Source organism: Peromyscus maniculatus, chromosome 1 (assembly GCF_049852395.1).
Source record: "Peromyscus maniculatus bairdii isolate BWxNUB_F1_BW_parent chromosome 1, HU_Pman_BW_mat_3.1, whole genome shotgun sequence".
Classification (NCBI taxonomy): domain Eukaryota; kingdom Metazoa; phylum Chordata; class Mammalia; order Rodentia; family Cricetidae; genus Peromyscus; species Peromyscus maniculatus.
This window is the reverse complement of record NC_134852.1, coordinates 204,633,066-204,654,836: the sequence shown is the minus strand read 5'-3', so window position 1 is coordinate 204,654,836 and position 21,771 is coordinate 204,633,066.

Sequence of the window (21,771 nt, the reverse complement as noted above, 5' to 3'; positions counted from 1 at the left end):
ACTTTATCTTATTCTAGCTTATCTGTTTGCCCTGTCAGGAGTTTTACAACTCCTTTCCGGGGTCTGGTCATGTTATCTCCGGAGAGGGGCATCTCGTGGTTAATTGGTTACCATCAGACATCCTGACTCTGTTCTTTTGAGTTCCTGGGGCTGGCACCATCATTTCTGGGGACTTGAAACTGGCCTGGGTCTATCTATATTGAGATATCTTTGTCTAAGGCCCCCTATTTGAGACAATAGAGTGAGGGTCTTGTTGTGCCTAGATTGCATCCCCAAAGCCGCCACTGGAGACTTTAGGTACAGAATGCAAAAGTAAGGTGTTTTCTAAGTTACAAGCCTCCAGGGAGGCTCTTCCAAATCTCTCACTCACAACAGGGAGGTTGGAAGGAGTGCTCCCCTTTCTTTGTGAGGCTAGTTCTTAAAGGCACAGACCATATAATTTATTTTAACCCACCTCCCTTTTTAGTTTTTTGGTCGAATATCCTGACTGTGTTTTCCAAAGTCCCTGTAGCAGATACAGCCACTTGGGGAAAAGGGGTCTAAGTTCTTATCTATACTTATGAATCCTGGTTTAAGCTTCTCTTTGTCTGTAGGGGTTAGAGTGGGGGGTTTTACTGAGGTATCACAGTGTGCATAGTTTTCTCCCTCAGATATCCCATGCCAGACATAGTGTTTTCTGGGCAATCCATATACATACTATTCACACACACACACACACACTAAAACCAGTATAAATGCTAACAAATCACTACTTAGAACAATCCTCACTTTTGTTATAAAATTCAAATGATTTACTTTTCATATCATATTATAATTTAATATTCACTGGAACAGTAACCACATAAAACTTTTTTTTCCACTTTACATTTGCTTTTTCTTGAATGTTTGCATTGTCCCAATTCTCCCTTTACTTTGGTCTTCTCTGTTGACCCCAAAGTCTCTTTTCTAAGGAATATGCCCTGTTTGCTTTCTACATCCAATAGACACATGCTGGAAACTAAATAACTTCTTGACATATTCAAATGCTTAATTCCCTAATGGAATACTATATTGTAGAAGGAACCATCTTATTAAATAAGAAACACAGAGCCAATGCAAAGATGAAAGCCCAAGAGGTCAGAGCTAAGAGCCTTACCCTTCACTGCTGCAGCTATCCTCTTCAGCCAAGAGACCTACTTCCTGTGTTTTTATCTTTATATAGACTTTCTGTTCTGCCTTCTCATTGGTTGTAAACCCAACCACATGACCGCCTCGTCACTGCCTGTCTGTACAGACCTCCAGGTCTTCTATGGTTGGTATTGAGATTAAAGGCATGTGTCTCCATTCTGGCTGTATCCTTAAACACACAGAGATCTGCCTAGCTCTGCCTCCCAAGAGCGGGGATAAAAGGTGTGCACCACCAACACCCAGCTCTGTTATGACTTGCTATTAGTTCTGACCCCCAGGCAACTTTATTTATTAACATACAAATAAAATCACATTTCAGTACAAATAAAATATCACCATACTATATGGTATATATGTGACAATTTTTGTCATTAAATTTTAAAGCTAATTCATGTTCATTTCAGACCTATTCTTGGTTTACATAAACATTTAACATCACTTACATACTTTGATAAATAGATGAGTGTGTGTGTGTGTATTAAAAATAAAAGGGTAGAAATGTAAGTGGTATACTCACTGTGGAAATCAGTTTAGAGGTCACTCAAAAAGTAAACTTTATGGGTGCAGCTTCTTATATTACTAGGAGATAGTCTCACAGCACTCTGGCTCTTACAATGAAATAGTTATTTCATATATGAATATTTTGATACTGGGCTCTACAACTCTTCATTTTGATTGTGGTTTTCAGTAATACCTTCCCAGAGAAGAAGATAATTTGTTAGCTAGTACTAAATGGTTAGCCATGAAATCATATTACAATTAACATTATACAGATTGAGCAAATCATATTTAGTGATATATATGTATGTGTGTGCACATATATGCATGTAACAATAAATATGTAATATAAAAAGAGGCCATAGAGTAAAAAATAAATCAAGGAAAGGCATAAGGGACGGTTGGGGGGAAGAAAGGGAAGAGAGAAATGATATAATTATATTATAAACTCAAAAAGGAAAGAAAATAGTAAAGAGAGGACTCCCATATGCTTCATCTGTAACACTTGTCAGTATTAGATAGGGGCATCACCATCAGTACATCCTTGAGCTAACTACCTATCTATATTTGTATCAGTACTATTCCCAAGAACCAGGGTGCAGAATCCACTCAGGTTTCCAACAAAAGATGAATGGATAAAGAATAATATCACACACACACATGAATATGGTTTAATATTATTTATCCATAAAGAATTATGAAGTCATACCATCATACCATTTTTTAGGACAATGTAGATCACAATGTCAAGCAAAGTAAGTCAAACTGAGAAATATATGTTTTCTCTCATGTGTAAAGTACATATTTTTTAAATTTGGCTTCTAATTTGTTGCCCCACTCCTAGATACAGTCACAATTTAATAATTTCTGAGTGTAATATTTTCATGGTTAACGCAAAAGTTTTACATGCTCCTGTGTATATCTTATTATTTTTCTATTCACGAACTATCTTTATTTTCTTCAATGTTACTAGTTATTTTTTTCTATTTTGACATTGAACCAAAAGACAGAATCTTAATGAGATGAAACAAGGAAGACTTGTGTCCATATTCCAGTGCCCTTGTTTCCTTTGGTTTAATTTCCATGCAAATGTAACATTGCTCTAAAACCACAGATCAAGAAGCAGTCTCAGAGACTGAGGCCACCAGAAACACAGAGCCCTTGTGTCAGTCATTCAGTCTTCCATTGCAGGGTGAGATTCAGAGTAATATCCAGGATATTCTGCACAAACTCAGAGCTCAGGCAAAATTAAATAGTGTCTGGGATGCTGCGACATGACTTGTACTCCTTCCCTCACCTCTGCCCATACCTGAGCAGCTTCATCTTGTATAATCAAACCTGGAATGTTACAACTGTCAAAATAAATGAGGTACAACATAAATTCCATTGTTTTATCCTGCAGCATAGGGGCTGGATTTCTAAACCAATTATTCAAAAATGCAGCATTATTACCTTGTCTCCTTAGGGCAATGGTTGAAGGCTTACTATAAATCAATGCCCAAATTTCATCTAGATTCGGCCTGTGGCTGATTGGAGATGTTTGGAGGGCAAAGATATTTCTTATGGAGATTGGTGATGGCTCGATTTAGATGGAGAGAAACATCTAAAGACAGCAGATAACCAAAGAATATACTTTAACGTCTGACAGGGAGCAAGCTGACAGAACACACTCATCAACAAAAATGATCTTTTAAGAAGGGAAATGCTTTTATCTTGATTTATAAATAAAATCTTTCATCCACATAGATGGTACAATGACCAATATAACACCACCATGTTTTAACAAGAAACATGTAAAGACATGTGAGAATTAAGAAGAGGGTGAAAGTTGGAATGAACTATGTTGGCTTCTAAAAGTACTACGTACAATAACATGATTTTTTTTAAATTTTTTCATGTATGTACACATGTGTGAATTTGTCCTGTATGACTACATGTGTGTGCAAGTGTGCCCATGTGTGTATATGAAGTCCTGTAGGGGATGCTGATGTCCTCTTCTACCATGATCCACCTTGTTAATTTTGACATAGGCTGTCTAACAGAACCTGGAACTCATGATTTCAACTATGCCAGTAGCAAGTTACCTCTAGTGATACTGCTGTCTCCACTTCTGCCATTGCTGGATTTGGAGATGTGTATGGAATCACGCCTGGCTTTAACTTGGATGCTGGAGTCTGAACTCTTGTATTCAGGCTTGCACAGCATGTGTTCATAATCCCTGAGACATGTCTTAAGCCCCTTAATATCATTCTTTTCTTCATAAACTTTTTTGAAGGCATCACAAGACCACAGCTATATACTTTACAAATAGCAAGGACTGGACAAGGCATCCCACCATAGGTAATGAGCTCCAGAAAGCCAACTCATGCACCAGGGATAAGTCCTGATCCCACTGCTAGAGACCCCTCAAACAGAACAAACTATACAGCTGTCAGCCTTGATGCAGGGAGGAGGGACTTGGTCCTGCCTCTACTGAACCCACCAGGCTTTGCTGACTCCCTATGGGAGCTCCTACTCTTTTGGAGGAGGGGATGGGGGTGGATCATGGAGGGAAGGCTGGGGGAAAGTGGAGGAGGGATGAGAGGGGGATTTGTGGTTGATATGTAAAATGAATAGAAAAATTTCTTAAATAAAATAAAATAAAAACAAATAGCAAGAACTTAGCATTTATTATAATGGGTTTGGATTTTTAGCTTCCCAAAACCATTTTATTGTTGTTCAGTGATTTGAATCTGGAGACATTGTATGAAATAAGTGAGGTAGGATGTTCAGATGGTGGAAAAATATCCACAGATTATGAACAGCATATTGAATCTGGGCTTTGAGTACCATTATCTATTTTTCATTATGTTATTGTTATTAATTAAAATATAATTACATATTTCTCTTTTCTCTCCTGTCTCCAACAACTCACTATCACTCTCTGCTCTCTCTCAAATCTAGGCCTGTTTCTTTTAATGCTTTTGGTATGTATATAGCTACAACCTTCCGAGTTCATTTAGTGCTGCTTCCAAATATCTGCTTTCAGGACTGACTACTTGGTATTGCTATTACATAATCAGCTAGGGGGTCATATTTGGGGAAGACTAATTGTCCTCCTCTCAATAGTCCTTGTTTGAAGTATTTTTGTTTAGGAGTGGGAGTCCCTTGAGATTTCCTCCTCCCACAGTAAGATGTCTATTGGTATTGACCTTGTTCGGATCTTCTTTTCGCAGCCATATTGTTGAGGGATCATGGACATAGAATCCCTTCCATTCCTAGAAGACATACTCTCCCAGCAGACTTACTAGTACTCTGGCTTTTACAATCATTCTGCCTGCTCTTCCATAATTTTAATTGAGCATTAGATACAGGAGTTTAGTTGCAGATATTTTCATTGGAGCAGGGAATACTTCAATCACATGTTCTCTGCATTTTGACCACTTTTTATTTTTCTGTGATGGTTTCTTGCTGCAAAGAGAAGTTTCTTTGATGATGTGCAAGAACTGCATTTATCTGTGAATATAAGGATAAGTGTTAAGAATGCAGTTAAGAGTTATGCTGGTTTGGTAAATAGCAACAGGCATCACATCTGGGAAGGACTATTGGTTGTTTTCTTTCCTTGGCCTCTTGCCTAGCACCATCTTGTACTATGAAAGCTAGTCTTCAGCGGAGGACGCTGTCAGGTCAGGTCTTGCTCCAGTCCTGGGATGCAAGTGCATTGTGTCTTTAGCAATGAGGACTTAGCTACAACTTCTTGGAGGCAAGTCAGGGAAACAGCAATAACCAATATTGTTTTGAAAGTATCATGGACTACCCTGACCAACAACTTGAAAAGATGCTTCTCATGCCTAATATTTGGGTTTTGCAAGATAATCTGTGACTCTTGAGAGAAGCATTGCCACCCTAAGTGGTATAACTTGAATTAATCATATATATGATTATGCATATATATATATAATTATGCATATATATTAGGGAAATAAAATAATGATTCCTTATGACTTTTCTTTTTAGTTTTTATTTCCCCTGTAGTTCTCCCTCCTTTTGTATTGACCTTGCTGCCTCCCTTATCAAAGTCCTTCTCAATTTTTCCATTTCCCCATTCATATCAGTTGAATATCCTTTTCTTTAAGCCTGTTTCTTAAGTTGTATCAAATGTCAAAATAACTAAACTAAGTCACTTGCCTCTAAACATATCTATGCTATTTTAATAGTACCATTTACCGTTTTCTCTTTTTTGTGCTTAGACAATATGGAACTTTTTTCACCTATATTTTAGTTTCTTTCTTCAAAATAATTGTAGTGTTTATTATTTTCCAAATACCCATAGAAATAAGATTAAATGCATTGAACATACACAAATATATAAATATGCACATATATACTCACATATACACACATAGATGCACATACACACGTGTGTTCATTTACACATACACACACTTAATATATATATTTATAAACATGCATGCATCACATGTATGCACACGTACACACATATACATAGGCATGTACACTCCATGATAAGCTTTTCAGGATATTTATTGTCAAGTGAATACTGGGAAATGTAGTTCAGGTTTTGAAATTAATCATATTTGGATAACATTTAATCTAAGATGTCTGACTAATAACTAAATTTACCTAAGCTTAGTCTTTGATGTAATATTATTAGCAAGTCTATAATATAATAAGAATATTTATAATCACTCTTGTTTATTATTGTTCCAGAACATTTTTCTATAAGTAATAATAAAAGTTGGCTATCAGAAGTAGAACTGGCTAAATAGAAACTTCTCCCAAATTAATGATGGAGTTGATTAGGAAATGGTTTTCAAACAGTTAGCAAATTAATTGATATATTTCATTGTACAAATGACAATCAACTACATGACATAGAGGGAACAAGCATGAATGAGTGAATGGCTTAGTAAATGAATATAAAGGCAAATATTTGAATATTATATATTAGATGTTACTTTCCTTGTATTGTAATTTTCTTTTATTTGATTGGTATACTCCCACTTTTCATTTTTTTTGTTAAGCTACATGGAGCTCGAGTTTTCTCATTGAAATTGAAATAGTCTTGGCCCATGTAATAGTTTGTAGCTTGCAGGACTGCAATGGACATTCAATGAATATGTACAAGTTTAGAACATAACATAACCCTACACAGAATGGTTAAACACTGTTTCCATGAAGACGTCAATGAAGATTGTCTCTTTTGCTCTTGGAGAGGTTTGAAGTCAAATACAATGTAAAGAAGGAGTAAGTGTCCTCTCCATTTCAAACACTCACTGTAGCTCTGTTCTCTGGAAGACACAGAGTTAAGAGCTGGGACTGGGAGGGAGCTTTGAGTAGCAAAGCTGGATAACCAGTTCCTGCTGTCAGATCTAACCGCCCTCTGCTTTCTACCACTTTCATTTTCATTTCTTCTTATCATTGTTAACTCAGATTGAAACTGCAACTCAGGCTCAACCTTGAAAAAAATAGTTCCATCATTGCTCTGTGTCTTTCTATTTGGAGAAACAAATGCATTTGTTATCTCCAGGACATGGCGACTGTGTGGAGGTGATTGGAACTGCCTGTCAGTCATGTGAATTTATGGCCCTGAATGCTACTGTTCAACTACTGTTCTCTCTTCTTATTTTGAGAAAAAGGCCTCTGAAGGTAGTTAAGACAAGAGGATATTAAGAGAAAAGTAATCAAAATGCAGTGATAAAAGAAACTCTCATAACTGTCTATAATCATGGTGGCAATTGTGTTAAAAGAGTCTGAAATACTTTTAGGATAATGCTTCAGGCTCCATGCCCACTCTTACTCATTAAGCTTCACATTCTCCTTCTGTGTCCATATTACCTATGGTGATATGGTTGACTTCTGAACCTTCATCTGAAATCTACACGTGTATTTTCACTGCATTCCAGGAGCCTGATAGCACTAATTTTTAGGTAAGGATGTTAAGCAAAGCAGAGACTCTACTGCAACTGAAAGCAGAAAAATCAGATCATAAATACTATTCAAATAAGAGTTTGAAGCTAAGATTCATTTTTAACAATTGTCATATCCATTAAACAACATCTCATAGTATAAATCTCAGGAGTCAATGTTAGGATTTTTTGTTAACACAATAATATCCACATGGTCATATTATCACATCTTAGGATTTGAACCCTGTAGTTTAATTTTATTAATTTCATTGATGCTGTCTGTCAACTTTTATAGAAACTTAAGTGATGAGAATCAAGTGACTGTAAGTGTACAGACTTAAAAACGACATTTTTATCACTCTCCAAAGGCTCATGGAACATTTTAGAAGAGGCTGTGGAAAGAATACAAGGGCTGGGAGGTGCTGTCCTCTGGTCATGACGTGGTTATTGCTCTCCTGAACTCAGAACTGTGGTTATTTGCCAAGATCAAAGTCATCTAAAATTCCCGTATAGACTGGGGAGAAGACCATGAGGCTCCGCCCTTAATGAGGAGTTATTGGCCTTTGATAGCTACTAGAGGAGGGAAAACTATTCTTTGGGTGGGGAGTGGCTACTGGTTGGTTGACAATGGTCAAAGGGATTGTCACACACCCATGCATGTGAGAACAGCATTGTTTGTACTCAGTGATTTATTTAAAATAAATGATTATGAGATCGATAGGGATCACACTTGGGGGATCTAAGGTAAGTCAGATGTGAGAAATGGAGCCTGGATATGATTATATTTCACTGTGGTGGGTCTGTATGATATTATCAAAGAATATATTTAAAAATAAAGGCTTCAGTGGAGGCTTTACATTCAGCTACAATGCTGCCTCTCAGAAATCCATGCGCCTGCCCAGCAGTTAGGTGGATATATTAACATGCAAATCTGTTCACATTATACACCCCCTTCGTTGCCATGGTAAATATTTCAGTGGTTCCCTGCTATTCTCACAACACAGTTCTCAGCTAAGAGTATGAAGCTTACTGTGGTCTTGCCACTGCCAATGACTCCAGCTGCTTCCTCCCATTCTATCCTCTTCGTGTTCATGATTTCTGCTGCTGTTCATGGTTTCCCAAGTGCACTGCATTCCTATGGCCTCAAGACTTTAGTACTGATAATTCCTCTACTCTGACTCGCTTTTCACAGCCCTTCTCCCACTGGATTTTACAAATCCAGGTAATGATAACTTTCTCCATAAATACTACATAAATCTCTCAGATCGTCTCACATTGTGTCCATAGCTGTGTTCTTGATAAGTTCATATCCTCTTAAACATATATCATTTTTTGTCTTGAGTTCCTTAGGGCAGTTGTAACTGGGGCTATGTTTACTGATGTGAACTGCCTTTTTAAAAGGCATTATGATTTACTATTATGTGACTGGTTGATACAAGGATGGAAAGTACAGCCTAATTTGTCTAATCATAAAGCCTCTGATATCTATGTCAAAGACAAATTTCATCGTCACAAGGAGGGCTTTGTTAATACTATATAGTTACCTAATCTTCGTTATCCAATTCTGCTTCTACACCTTCCCTTCCATAAGTGGCTATATGCATATTAATTTATATCACTAGCTCCATATGAATCCCAACCTGTAACCATTTTCTTCATCTTTTTCACATGTTCTTCCATTACCCTCATTAATTTCATGAGTACAAAGGCCATCCCAATTTAATTTTTTAATTAAGACTTAATTAGAACATTGCCCCTTTCACTTTCCCCAGGACTTCTTCTGTGTATTAGGGAACTGCTCCATACTGAGATACCCATCTAGTGTCCAGGTTATTGTAATACAAGATACTGCACTCTGTTTTAGAATCTGAAGAGTGATAATTCATTTGTATGACTGACTCTTCATTTCTTTCATATTCATGGAAGATGTGATACAACTGAGATCATTTTTTTTAAATTGAAATTTTTGAGTCTGGTATCCAGTCAAATATTTCTGTTGGCAAAAAGTGCTACAGTATGGATTAGTGGAGGGGAGAGATCATGAGGACTCTCCCTTAATTGAGGAACTACCAACTCTCAGTGCATGAGGCTCCACCCCTAACTGAGGAACTGTCAACTGACAGTTGATAGCTACTTGGGGAAGAGAATCGTTCTTCTTTCGATACTATGGCTTGCCTCAGATTTGGGGTAGATTAGATTCTATGTATGTGTTTGTGGGTGTACCTATGGCTTGCTTTAAAATATTCAGCCTTAAAATTCCTTGGTAAACTTGCAGTGAAAATGAACCTTCACCATCACCTCTACACATTAAAGTAAATAGATTTTTTGGTAGTCTACAGAATTGAATGGCATGAACATTTTCTGTTATCAGTACTTCAGTACTTGATGGTGAAATGTCCAATGCCTCTCACATAGCCATGTGACCTTCACATCCTAGATAAAAATACTCATGGAGTCACAGAACATAAGTATGAATTTCAAATGATCTGAAACATTATCAAATATTAAATATTTGGAGTCATAGAGCTTCGTGGGCCTCAAGTATGCCCAGTTTTTTAATCACCTTCTCTATAGCTTTGAGTTCAGCAAAAGCAGGAAAAGCAGTATCTCAATATTTTAAATTTTTCTGAATGAAATATATGATTGGTTAATGATTGGTAATTGGTAACAGAATGATTGGTAAATACTTTCAATAAATGATGGTTTAATCTATGAATTTTTGAATTTAGAAGTTTCTGCTATTTTCTGTCTTTGTTAAGAACTGTAAGCACCTCATAGACCTTTGTTATAATTGAGAAAATGGCCAAATACATATTTTATTACCTGTGTAGCTCTAAGGCAGATTAGTGTTCTAAGAGTGTTAATGAAAATGGATAGCATAGCAGTAAATTCAAGTTGACTTTCACATATGCATTCTAGTGATCTTCTGATCAGTGTTTTATTCTTTGGATGGCATTGGGCAGGCCAGTGTTCTTTTGTGATGAATATTATAGCAAGATCAGATTATTTTTATAAACAGTAACTTAAACTTTGTTAGATTAGTCTTCCTTAAAAGACAATGAAGAGAACCATTATAGAACAGACAAAGAGATTTTCAAAAAAATTTTTACTTAATATTATTACTCACTGTTATATAACAAACCACCCTAACACTAAACTTCATTTATTTGGTTAAGTCTTATTTGTTGGTTGTTCTAGGTAAATTGAACTATTACATTCCATAGTGTCAATGCTCCTCTGCTCTGTCTATACCTCTGTCTCCTCTCTTCACCTTCTGTTCCTGGCTCCATATCCATGGCTTTACCTTCCTCCATAACTCCATCTCCATCTCCAGCTTCCCATACTGTCAAATCCTCAAAGATTTTTCATGGGGTTTCTAATTTTTGGAGTTAATGGTCTCAGACAATATACACTGATACAATATTATTATATGCTTAGAGACTTTTAATAAATCAGAAACAGAAACTGCCAGGCCCAACCAGGGAAGAACAAAGTCCAGAGCACACAGAATATAATTTCCAGTATAATTAGTTGATTAAAGCTGTTAGATGATGAATCACATTTCACTGAATAGATAGATAAACATTTTTTAATTGCAAATAGATTCTTCCTTCATACAATACATCCTGACTACAGTTTCCCCTCCCTCCATTCTTCTGGCCTCCCCTCCACCTCCCTTCTTCCAAAGATCCACTCCTCCTCCGTTTCTTCTTTAGAAAAAGCATGGATCCAAGAGATAATAGCCAAACAGAACAAAACAAGATACAATAAGGCAAGAAGTCTTAATTGAAAGTTAACAAGGGTGCATTTAAAATATCCTATAAGATGAGAGATACGAGAGGCTCACATCAGCTCATGAGCAACATCTATACCATCCTATCTCATTTCAGCTCTTCTCTCTCTGTACAAATCTGTGTAGAACTGCTCTCTAATTTCCAGTTATTTTAGTCCTGAGTTGGTATGTTTAAAACAGCATGCAAAATATATAGCTTTGTGGAATATAATAAGCAAATTTGATAATTTTCCTTGGCTGAAAAGCACTTTTCTATTGTTTTTACCCAGTTCAGGCTTAAAATATGCTTATAGTAATATATCACACTTTGAAAGAAATAGTTTTACTTAAATAGCTTGAGATGGAATGTTTTTATCAGCATTTCCTGAATACTAATGTACAGCAGTATTTTAGCCTACATTATTCATTTGGAGGAGGACTATGTAAGATTATCTGTGGTTAGTTACCTCTGCTGCATGAAATTTTATAACCTCATTAGGAAGCAACTCATTTAAACTTTTCTTGACCCTTTGCCTTGTTCAATAAGTAGTTCTTTTAATTATTGATCATACACATCAATTTATTTAGGATGCTGACTCAAAGTTACATGTGTGCAAACCAATAAAGTGAGAGATGTATACTGTAGGGAGTGTGGAGTTGTATGCCTAGTTGGTTGTGGGACCTCAGAAAGTTAGGAAAGCACTCTTAGTTTCAGTTTTTATACTGCAAAGGAAATTCCTTGTAGCTGACTCTCACCCCAGTCTTTCTTCTGCCTGCATGAAGTTGTAATGAGTAAAGAAAATATTATCTATATTAAGCAAATTGTAAGATGAAATATATACTGTACATACACATATATCTATTGTCTGTTACACTTGTCTTTCTTCTTCTGTAACAGAAGTTGATGAAGCATGATGAAATTCATTTTAACTTTGAAACAGCTGAAGTAAAAATTAAGTTTTGTGGATGACAAAATCAATTTTAGAGGCATACCCTTTCATGCCACTCTGAATACTTCTTTCTGAAATTCAACAACTTTAAAGTTTGGAGAATAGCCTGCTAAGTTTACCCATTTTAAGCACTGTGTTTCCATAAAAAAATTACTAATATTTATAATTGCCAAAGATATGGTTAAGTTCTTATAGACTCACAATATATTGAAATGCTAATTCACAGTGACTGATCAATCAGTTCACTTACTAGAAAAACACCAGCATTGGAGTCAGACATACCTGACTGTATACTTAGCAAGTTGTGTGACCTTAGCCTAAAATGTCTATATCCCAATTCTAACCTCTAAAACTGAATCATTTTAACCTCTAAAACTGAAGAAGCTATTATTAAGCTATATGAAGCTATTATTATTAAGGGAGCTGACTTACACAGCTTGCTTATACCAATAACCTCTATAGCGCTAATCATTATCTCATAATACCATGTACCCTATACTTTGTGTTTGCCTGTGTCATCAACAGAATTATAGTGGTTACACAGGGGCTGCCTTAAGGCAAGTCCTTTATTCTCTGCAACACGTAAAATATGTCTGAGAATATAGCATCGTAGATGCATAAGAAAAATTCATTGGTAAGAAAAAACTTAACCTTTGTTCAGTTCAAATTAAAACACAAGAGCTTGCATTCATGTAGATTAATTAGAGATTTAGTGATTCTTATGACACTATTTCAGTTATTTCCAGCATAAAGAAAAATACTTTGTATAATCAACCAATGGAGCCTATTGTCTTACAGATTCTTTTCAATGAAGTTGTAGTGAGCCTTCCTATTTGAGTAAGGTAATAATAGGGTTTGGGCTAGATACCAGTGACAACGTTTTTGTGACAATTCTGAAGGGATCAATAAGAAGACTTACTTGAGAAATAGAGCCAGTGGTCCAGGTTATGTGATAGAGTTCAGGACGTAATTTAAGTATTTGGATGTAGAATTTTAAGAACTTGGAAAAGACTAGAAAACTGGCTAGAAAGTGGAGAAATTAAGGAAATTAATGAATGACTACAGAATGACAATAATAAAGATTGTGGCAGGAAGAAGTTCAAGTGTGGGCCTTAGACCTGTGTTCATGTTCAGAACATCTAGAAGAAGATTGGTACTCGGGCACAATGCAGTGTGCTTTTAGTGGAGTATAATCAGAGATCCCGGGTCTCTTCTCCTTGGCGGTAGCACTAGTCCTGTGAATACTACTCAGAATAACACTATTTTGTCCTGCTTTATTTTGTTTTGTTTTCCTTTTATGGAAAATAGATTTTTTTCTCACATAATGTATCCGAATTATGTTTTTTCTACCCTCTGCTCCTCCCAGTTCCTCCCCATCTCTCCTCCTATCCAAATCCACCCTTTACTGTCTCTTATTAGAAAACAGACAACTAAGAGATAATATTAATATATAATAAAATGCAAAACAATTTAAAAAATATCAGAATAGAATAAGCAAACAGAAGGAAAAGAGCTCAAAAAAGGCATGAGAATCAGTAATAGACACAGAGATCCACTCATTTCTACATTCAGAATCCCATGAAAACACTAAACCATAAAGCCATATGTATATACACAAAGAACTATATGGTAAAAAGAGAGAAGGGAAAATACATGTGTGTGTGCGTGCGTGCGTGTGTGCGTGCGTGTGTGTGTGTGTGTGTTTTAATATGTATATATTAAAATAAAATAAAAATTAGAACTAAAGAAAAGAAAATTGTTGACACAGCATAATGAGAAAAACGAACCTCCAAAGATGCCATTTAGTTCCTTTTATGTTGGACAGCTGCTGCTAGGCAAGTAGCCTGCTCTTAAGAGTAGTTTGTTGCCAGGTGGTGGTGGCACATGCCTTTAATTCCAGCACTCAGGAGGCAGAAGCAGGTGGATCTCTGTGTGTTTGAGGCCAGCTGGGTCTACAGAGTGAGTTGCAGGACAGCCAGAATGATTATACAGAGAAACCTTATCTCAGAAAAAAAAAAAAAAAAAGAAAAGAAAAAGAAAAAAATGTTAGTTTGTATCCACAGTGTTTGCAAGTGGTTATCAATGGGTGATATCTTCTGGCTTAGGGATGGGGTTATATACTCACTTCTCTTTTTAGATCTAGGGCCCCATGCAGGGCCTATGCATGCTGCCTTAGTGTCTATGACTTCATATGTATACCCCTCCTATCCTTTTTTTTAGAAGGCCTAGTTCCCTTGGTGTCCTCCATCTCTCAGACTTTTATACTCTTAGCACATCCTTTTCTGCAGGGTTCCTTGAGCCCTTAAGGGAGGGATTTGATGAAGACATCCCACTAAGGATTGTGCTTTCCAAGTTCCCTCACTCTCTTCATATTGTCTGGCTGTGGGTTTGTTTATTTGTTCCCATTTGGTGAAGAAGTCTTCTCTGATGATGGCTACACAGGGCATTGATATATGAGTATAGCAAAATATCATTAAGAGTTATTTTATTGCTACGTTCCTGTAGTAGAACAGTAGTATTTGGTTTTACCCTTGGTCCCTGGGCTATATAGTATGAGGTTTTTGGTCACTCAAGAAGTGTAGGGTATAGGTTCAATCTCATCTCAATGAGTAAGCCTTAAGTCAAATCATATATTGGTTGGTTAATCCCTCAGGCTTTGTGCAACTGGTATACTAACATTTTGCAATCAAGACACCTTTGTAAATCAAAGGGTTTCTGTCTGGGCTGTTGTTTACACTTCTCCTTTGGTAGCATTCAGAGTCCTTTCCTGTACCAAAAGCACTAGCCCACAGGGGTGATGGCTCTAGGTATGTACCAGCTTGAATTTTCCATGTTTACTGAGTTATGAAGGTGGTGTTTTTAGCAACAGGGCCTAGCTGTTAGTCAATGGAGAGCAAGTCATAGCTTTGGCAACAGCTTGAGTTATATTTGAGTTCTCATGGGACTATCTGACCAAAAACTCAATTAAATGTACCCAAATACCAGTACTGGAAGTTTTATTTGGTGACAATAAATGGCCAACTGGGGCTCTGTCTGTTCATTATTTGGTGAAATCATTTAAATTGCCTTCACATATGTACATACTTTAGGAAGCTTCTACTGTCATTTCAGGTTTTTTTTTTTTTTGTGTGTGTGTGTGTTTGTTTGTTTGTTTGTTTATCGAGACAGGGTTTCCCTGTGTAGCTTTGTGCCTTTCCTGGAACTCACTTGGTAGCCCAGGCTGGCCTCAAACTCACAGAGATCCACCTGGCTCTGCCTCCTGAGTGCTGGGATTAAAGGCATGAGCCACCACCGCCTGGCTCAGGTTCTTAATGCAAGTGAAATTCATCCCCAGAAGCCTTTTCCTAAGTAAAGATTACTAGGCAAATTCCTTCAGTGAAATTTTGAGGACAAAATTATAGATCTTAGCATCCACTAAGTACAAAGAAGGCCAAAATATCTTCTCCACAATATGGTATGACTCTTTTTTTTTTTTTTTTTTTTTTTTTTTTTTTTATATTTTGAAAACCTTTTTTTTTTTCTTACGACTTTTTTTTTCTTCTTATTATTATTTTACAACACCATTCAGTTCAACATAATAGCCACAGAATCCCCTGTTCTCCCCCTCTCGCCCACCCCTCCCCCTAGCCCACCCCCCATTCCCACCTCCTCCAGATCAAGGTCTCCCCCGAGGACCGGGGTTGACCTGGTAGACTCAGTCCAGGCAGGTCCATTCCCCGCTCCCAGACCGAGCCAAGTGTCCCTGCATAAGTCCCAAGATTCAAACAGTCCACTTATGCAACGAGCCCAGGACCTGGCACCAATGCACAGCTGCCTCCCAAACAGATCAAGCCAAATGACTGTCTCACCCGTTCAGGTGGCCTGATCCAGTTGGGGGCCCCTCAGCTAGATGTGGAACAAGGATGACTAGACTGCTACTCACATCACCAGTGAGGCTACCTGGAAAACGGGACCCCAAAAAAAGACACGGAGAAATGGACGAGATCTACATGAATAGCCTGGTCATGAGTGGGAACAATGAAGGGCGACAGTCGAGGGAAAGAGTGGGGGATCCTAACTGGATCAAGAAAAGAGAGGGAGAACAAGGAATAGGAGACCATGGTAAATGGTATGACTCTTGACTAGTGATAGTTCATGAGTCCTTCACTCAGGCCACCCATTATAGAAAGATCTTTGTACCAGTTATGAAAAATGTTGGATATGAGCAAAGTTAGTGAAAGAAACATTTCTTTTTGCTGCACATCTGTGTTAGGGATGTGGATGAGATTTCTCTGCCAGTCTGTTTCTGATGGGGTTTTTTGGAAAGCTGAAATTTCTAAGAATTTCAAGGCTTAATCACCTATTCATGTGTATGATGCCTATGAAAGGAAGCCATGAGTAACCAGGGGTTAGAATACCTGGGTCTTGTTTCCTGAATATGTCATTACTGTCCCCAAATATACTTTGCCATTATGGCAATTTATCAGGGTCATTTAGGTAACAGTAGAATGGAAAGCCTAGGGCAATGTGGGCTGCTGAGTGAGGAGATGATGAAAGCTATGCGTTCTCTGTCTAACACCTGGAGATAACATCATGTGGATAATGTTGAACTAAATGAGAATTTATTCAATTAAAAGTCTCAAATTAAGATAAATATATAAAGTCAAGTAGTAAATAAAATGATATTAAAGGATAAGAGAAATATTGAATTCCTGAAGACACAAGACAGAGGCAAACCAAAACTAGTTACAACCGAATAAAATGTATGAATATTTAAGTTCTGATTTATGTTAAATGCACATTTTCCTGTGCAATTGTTATTTTCATGGATAGTCTCCCTCTGATGATGACCACAAATAACACAGTTTCGTGAGAGAAACAGCTGGAAGGGATTCACAAAGCAGTATGAAAGAACCGGGAAATCATTGTGTCTCAAGAGTCTTTTAGTTAGAGAACCTATACACGAAGCCAGCATTTCTTAACTTCTAAGAACATTAGTTGATGTCATTTGAGCTAATGTCTTAAAGGATGTGCGCACTGACTTTACATCAGGCAATTCTGTTTGATGCCATTCCTACAGAGAAAGATATCAGAAAGGGAGCATCCCTTGAAATATTCATTAAGGATAGCTAGAGGAATAGAACAAGATTGGCAACTGCTTTGATCCTGACTCAGAGTTGAAAAGACTTTATATTAGTTTAGTACCTGAAATCAAGTGGCTATGTTGAATCTAGTGCAGATACGTATTTATCGAAAATTATTTTATGCCCCTGCATTCATTGATAACTGGCCTGGAAATAATACATTCATTATTTTATTTATCGTACTTTCATAAATGCACTGTGGCAATTTAGAGAATGAAAACAGTAATCTAAAAATATTGCTAAAATACATACATTAGCTATGTATATTTGTTTTATTTAGACAAGTCAAAGTCTTGAAAAATTGGATTCATTTCAATTTTATGAATTTTAAAAATATTCATCAAGGACTCACTGACACTGTTAGCTGTTTTGAAATTTTGTATTTTAATGTGGGGGTCACTTGGATTTTATATAATGAGAGGAACCTCACATAGAAAACAATATTGAAAAGGCTTTTAAAAACTGAGTTGGGAATGAGTCACACAGGAAGATTCCTGTATGTCCCAAGCTCCTGCCTGGGAATGTGAGTTTTGATCACTTTCATCACTCAGATGAAGGCACCTGTACAGACCAAGTCATGCCATTGTGTTTAGAACTTCCCAGTGTATAATCATTGCCTGTTCTTTTTGATATTTGTACAATCAATCTACTTATATTCTTTTATCTTGCATCAGTTTATAAAAAGTATTCCTTGTAGCCCTTGCCTTTCCTCACATTTATGTCAAGTGCACTACCACAGAATTATTACTACTTTTCAATAAATTAATAATACTTGCTTTGTAGGATCTCATCTTTGCTGTTTTGGACATACTATAGACTTCATGAATATGTGTCTCCCACATGAAAATTCTGAAGATCTAAAACAGTGTCAGCAATTTCTATAATTTTTTGAGTTTGAACTAATCTACATTGTTTATATTTTAGGTAGTCAGTCTAAAGTTACAAGACTTTAGATTGTTTTTCATTTTTATTGTGTTCATATTCCATCAATCTTCACTTCCATTTATGACTAGATATTTAAGATACTTTAAATAGCTGCAAACACTGAATGGATTTGCTGCATTAAGGCCTTAGATCAGGGGCTTAAAATCTGGTATTAGTCAATGGCTTTGATAACTTCCAACTACATAGTATTTTTCCATCTTTGTCTGCTATTTATTCTCATTTAAAAATTATCAAGACTTGATCAGTCACATTTATTTAGTTATTATTATGTAACAGAGAACATGTTCTAGGTCCTCTGATGCCTCTTATGTATCAAAAGCAAATTCATCTTTACCCATTTTCATCATGTTAGATATTAATCCATAGAAAGTTACTTTTAGGCTTGTCTACTTACATATCTCTAGAATTTTGTTACAGAATAAAGTTTTTCAGATTATTCAGAATTTCCCATTCCTAAAATATGAATAAAACAATGAATAAAAGTAAACCTGATACCAAAATCCAGTCACCTGACTACTGTATGACCACTTTATTCTCTTTACAGCCCGATGCCTATTCTTTGACTCTAGGAAATCATTATACACGATTGAAGATATATAAGCACATGCTCAAAGGAATAGATTCTTATACCAAGAAAATGAAAATGAACCACATGTCCTTAATAAGAGACTTACAAGTTTAATGGAGATTATAAATGAAATGGAAAAGTTTCCTTCCTTTAAAATGTTGACATTATGATTCTCCTGTGTTTAAAGTTATATATACATATATACATACATACACACACATACATATATATATGTATATATATATATATGTGTGTGTGTGTGTATATATATATATATATATTCATCTCTGTACAATCAAGTAGTGTTAAGTATATGCAGTGATGTTCAGTATTATAGTATACATTTATTGAGTGTGCATGCTTTCAAAATTGTTTTATTAACACTGAAAATTTGAATTATTTACAATGATCATTTACTTTTCAATAAAAATGTTTTCTAAAAGAAGACTTCAAATTCTGATTTGTCATGTCTTTGTTTAATTGTTCAAACTAGATTTTTTTAGACATTTTTAATTGGCCTTCAGGTGGGAGCTGACAATACTGGCTATAAGACATTTTTCTGTTCATTTGTTTTTTGCTTTCTAGATAAATAAAACCCTGGAGTTTTTTTGTTTTTTGTTTGTTTGTTTCTGCTGTGGGATGTTCTGTATGGCAAATATGTTGCTCTGATTGGTCAATAAATAAAACATTGATTGGCCCATGGCTAGGCAGGAAGTATAGGCAGGACTAACAGAGAGGAGAAAAGAGAGAACAGGAAGGCAGAAGGAGTCACTACCAGCTGCTGCCAGGACAAGCAGAATGTGAAGACGCCGGTAAGCCACAAGCCACATGGCAAGGTACAGATTTATGGAAATGGATTAATTTAAGATATAAGAACAGTTAGCAAGAAGCCTGCCATGGCCATACAGTTTGTAAGCAATATAAGTCTCTGTGTTTACTTGGTTGGGTCTGAGTGGCTGTGGGACTGGTGGGTGACAGAGATTTGTCCTAACTGTGGGCAAGGCAGGAAAACTGTAGCTACATGTTTGTTGTTGTTGTTGTTTTGTTTGTTTGTTTGTTTGTTTTTGTTTTATTGAGACAGGTTTTCTGTATAGTTTTGGTGCCTGTCCTGGATCTCGCTCTGTAGACCAGGCTGACCTTGAACTCACAGAGATCCTCCTGGCTCTGCCTCCTGAGTGCTAGGATTAAAGGTGTGCACCACCACTGCCAGATGAGTTTCTTATCTTTTATTACAGTAGGTAAACATAAGGCTTAGGAGTCATTTTTCTTTAAGTTAAACACATCATCTTACAATCAGGAACATTATTGACTAATCTAACCAAAGAGAAATCTTCATAATTTTGACTGAAAATGGTATCTACATTTTATGGCTGTATGATCTTTCTAAAAGTATGAACAACTTGGGAGTAATCATGCTTCTCAAAAAACAATGGTAATTGTGAAGCTATTCTGCAAGTGAAAAGGAGGTCTTAGAATAGAAATTTAAACACATTTCTTTTGTGTATATTTTAAATAAAATCTAGCTATGGGAGATCATCTAATTTTTCAAAGCTATTTGAAGGATGGAGGCATTCAAATCTTCCTCTAAATTTGTGCAAAGGGTGACATCACATAGGAGTGAATTAACCTTTCATTCATAGATGTTATGTAGATAAAATCTGAGATTTAAGAATCGCATGCTTTTTTTTGCTATTGTCAGTTAATATGTTAATTGCTTTATAATGGTGCTTTACAATGAAATTCAAATGAAATAAAACCAACCAAAATAATAGTGTCTGAGCACAACAGATCAGGCTGGCCTCGAACTCACAGAGATCCACCTGGCTCTGCCTCAGGAGTGCTAGAATTAAAGGCATGTGCCACTGCCACCCAGCCGAGAATTTCTTATAACATATGTTGATCATACTAAGCCTCTTCCCAATTCTTCCCAGATTTACTACCATTTCCTTAGCCAATCAACATTGTATTCTCTTTTTTAAAATTATTTTTAAACTATATAGGATATCATGGATCTGTGGCCTTTCATTAAAGCATGGATGACTTCTCAGAGCATGCACTCCTAAAGAAAAATCTATCTTTCTCTTAGTAGCTCCTTGGCTAGGCTGGGTTTCTGGCTTAAGCTTGATCAGGTCTTAGGTACACTGTTATAACCACTGTAAATTCACACGTGTGACTGCCTTGCTGTGTCTGGAAAACTGTTTCCTTGTAGTCATCTGCCACCACTGGTACTTCTACTCCCTCGTCACAATATTCTCAGAATGTTGGAATGTGCAAGTGTGATATAAATGTTCCATATAAGGCTGATCATTCTGTATTCTCTTGTTCTTATTAATGAATCTTGACCTGTGGTGATATTTTATTTGTGCACCCCAATAAAGTTTATCTAAGGATCAGAGGAAAGAGCCAGGTACAATAGTAAACATAGAAGTCAGGCAGTGGTAGCACAGGCCCTTAATCCTATCTCTTGGGAGACAGATATTCATCCAGATCTCTGAGAGTTCAAGGCCACACTGGGAACAGAGCCAGGTGTGGTGGCACATGCCTTTAATCCTAGCAGTAGTTAACCACAGTCTGAAGGTCTGTACAGACAGATAGAAAGTGATAGAGATGGGTCAAAAGAGGAAAGTGATGTAGCTGGGTGGAGAGAGGAAGTAAGAAAGCAGGGACAGGCATATAAGCATGGGTATACAGGAAGCAGGTTGCTCTTTGGCTGAGGATTTCTAGTGGTAAGAACATATAGCTGTGGCTTGTTCTCTTTCTCTGATCTCTCTGCTTTCACCTCAATATCTGGCTCTGTGGCTCTGTTTTTTTTTGTTTGTTTGTTTGTTTGTTTTTTTGT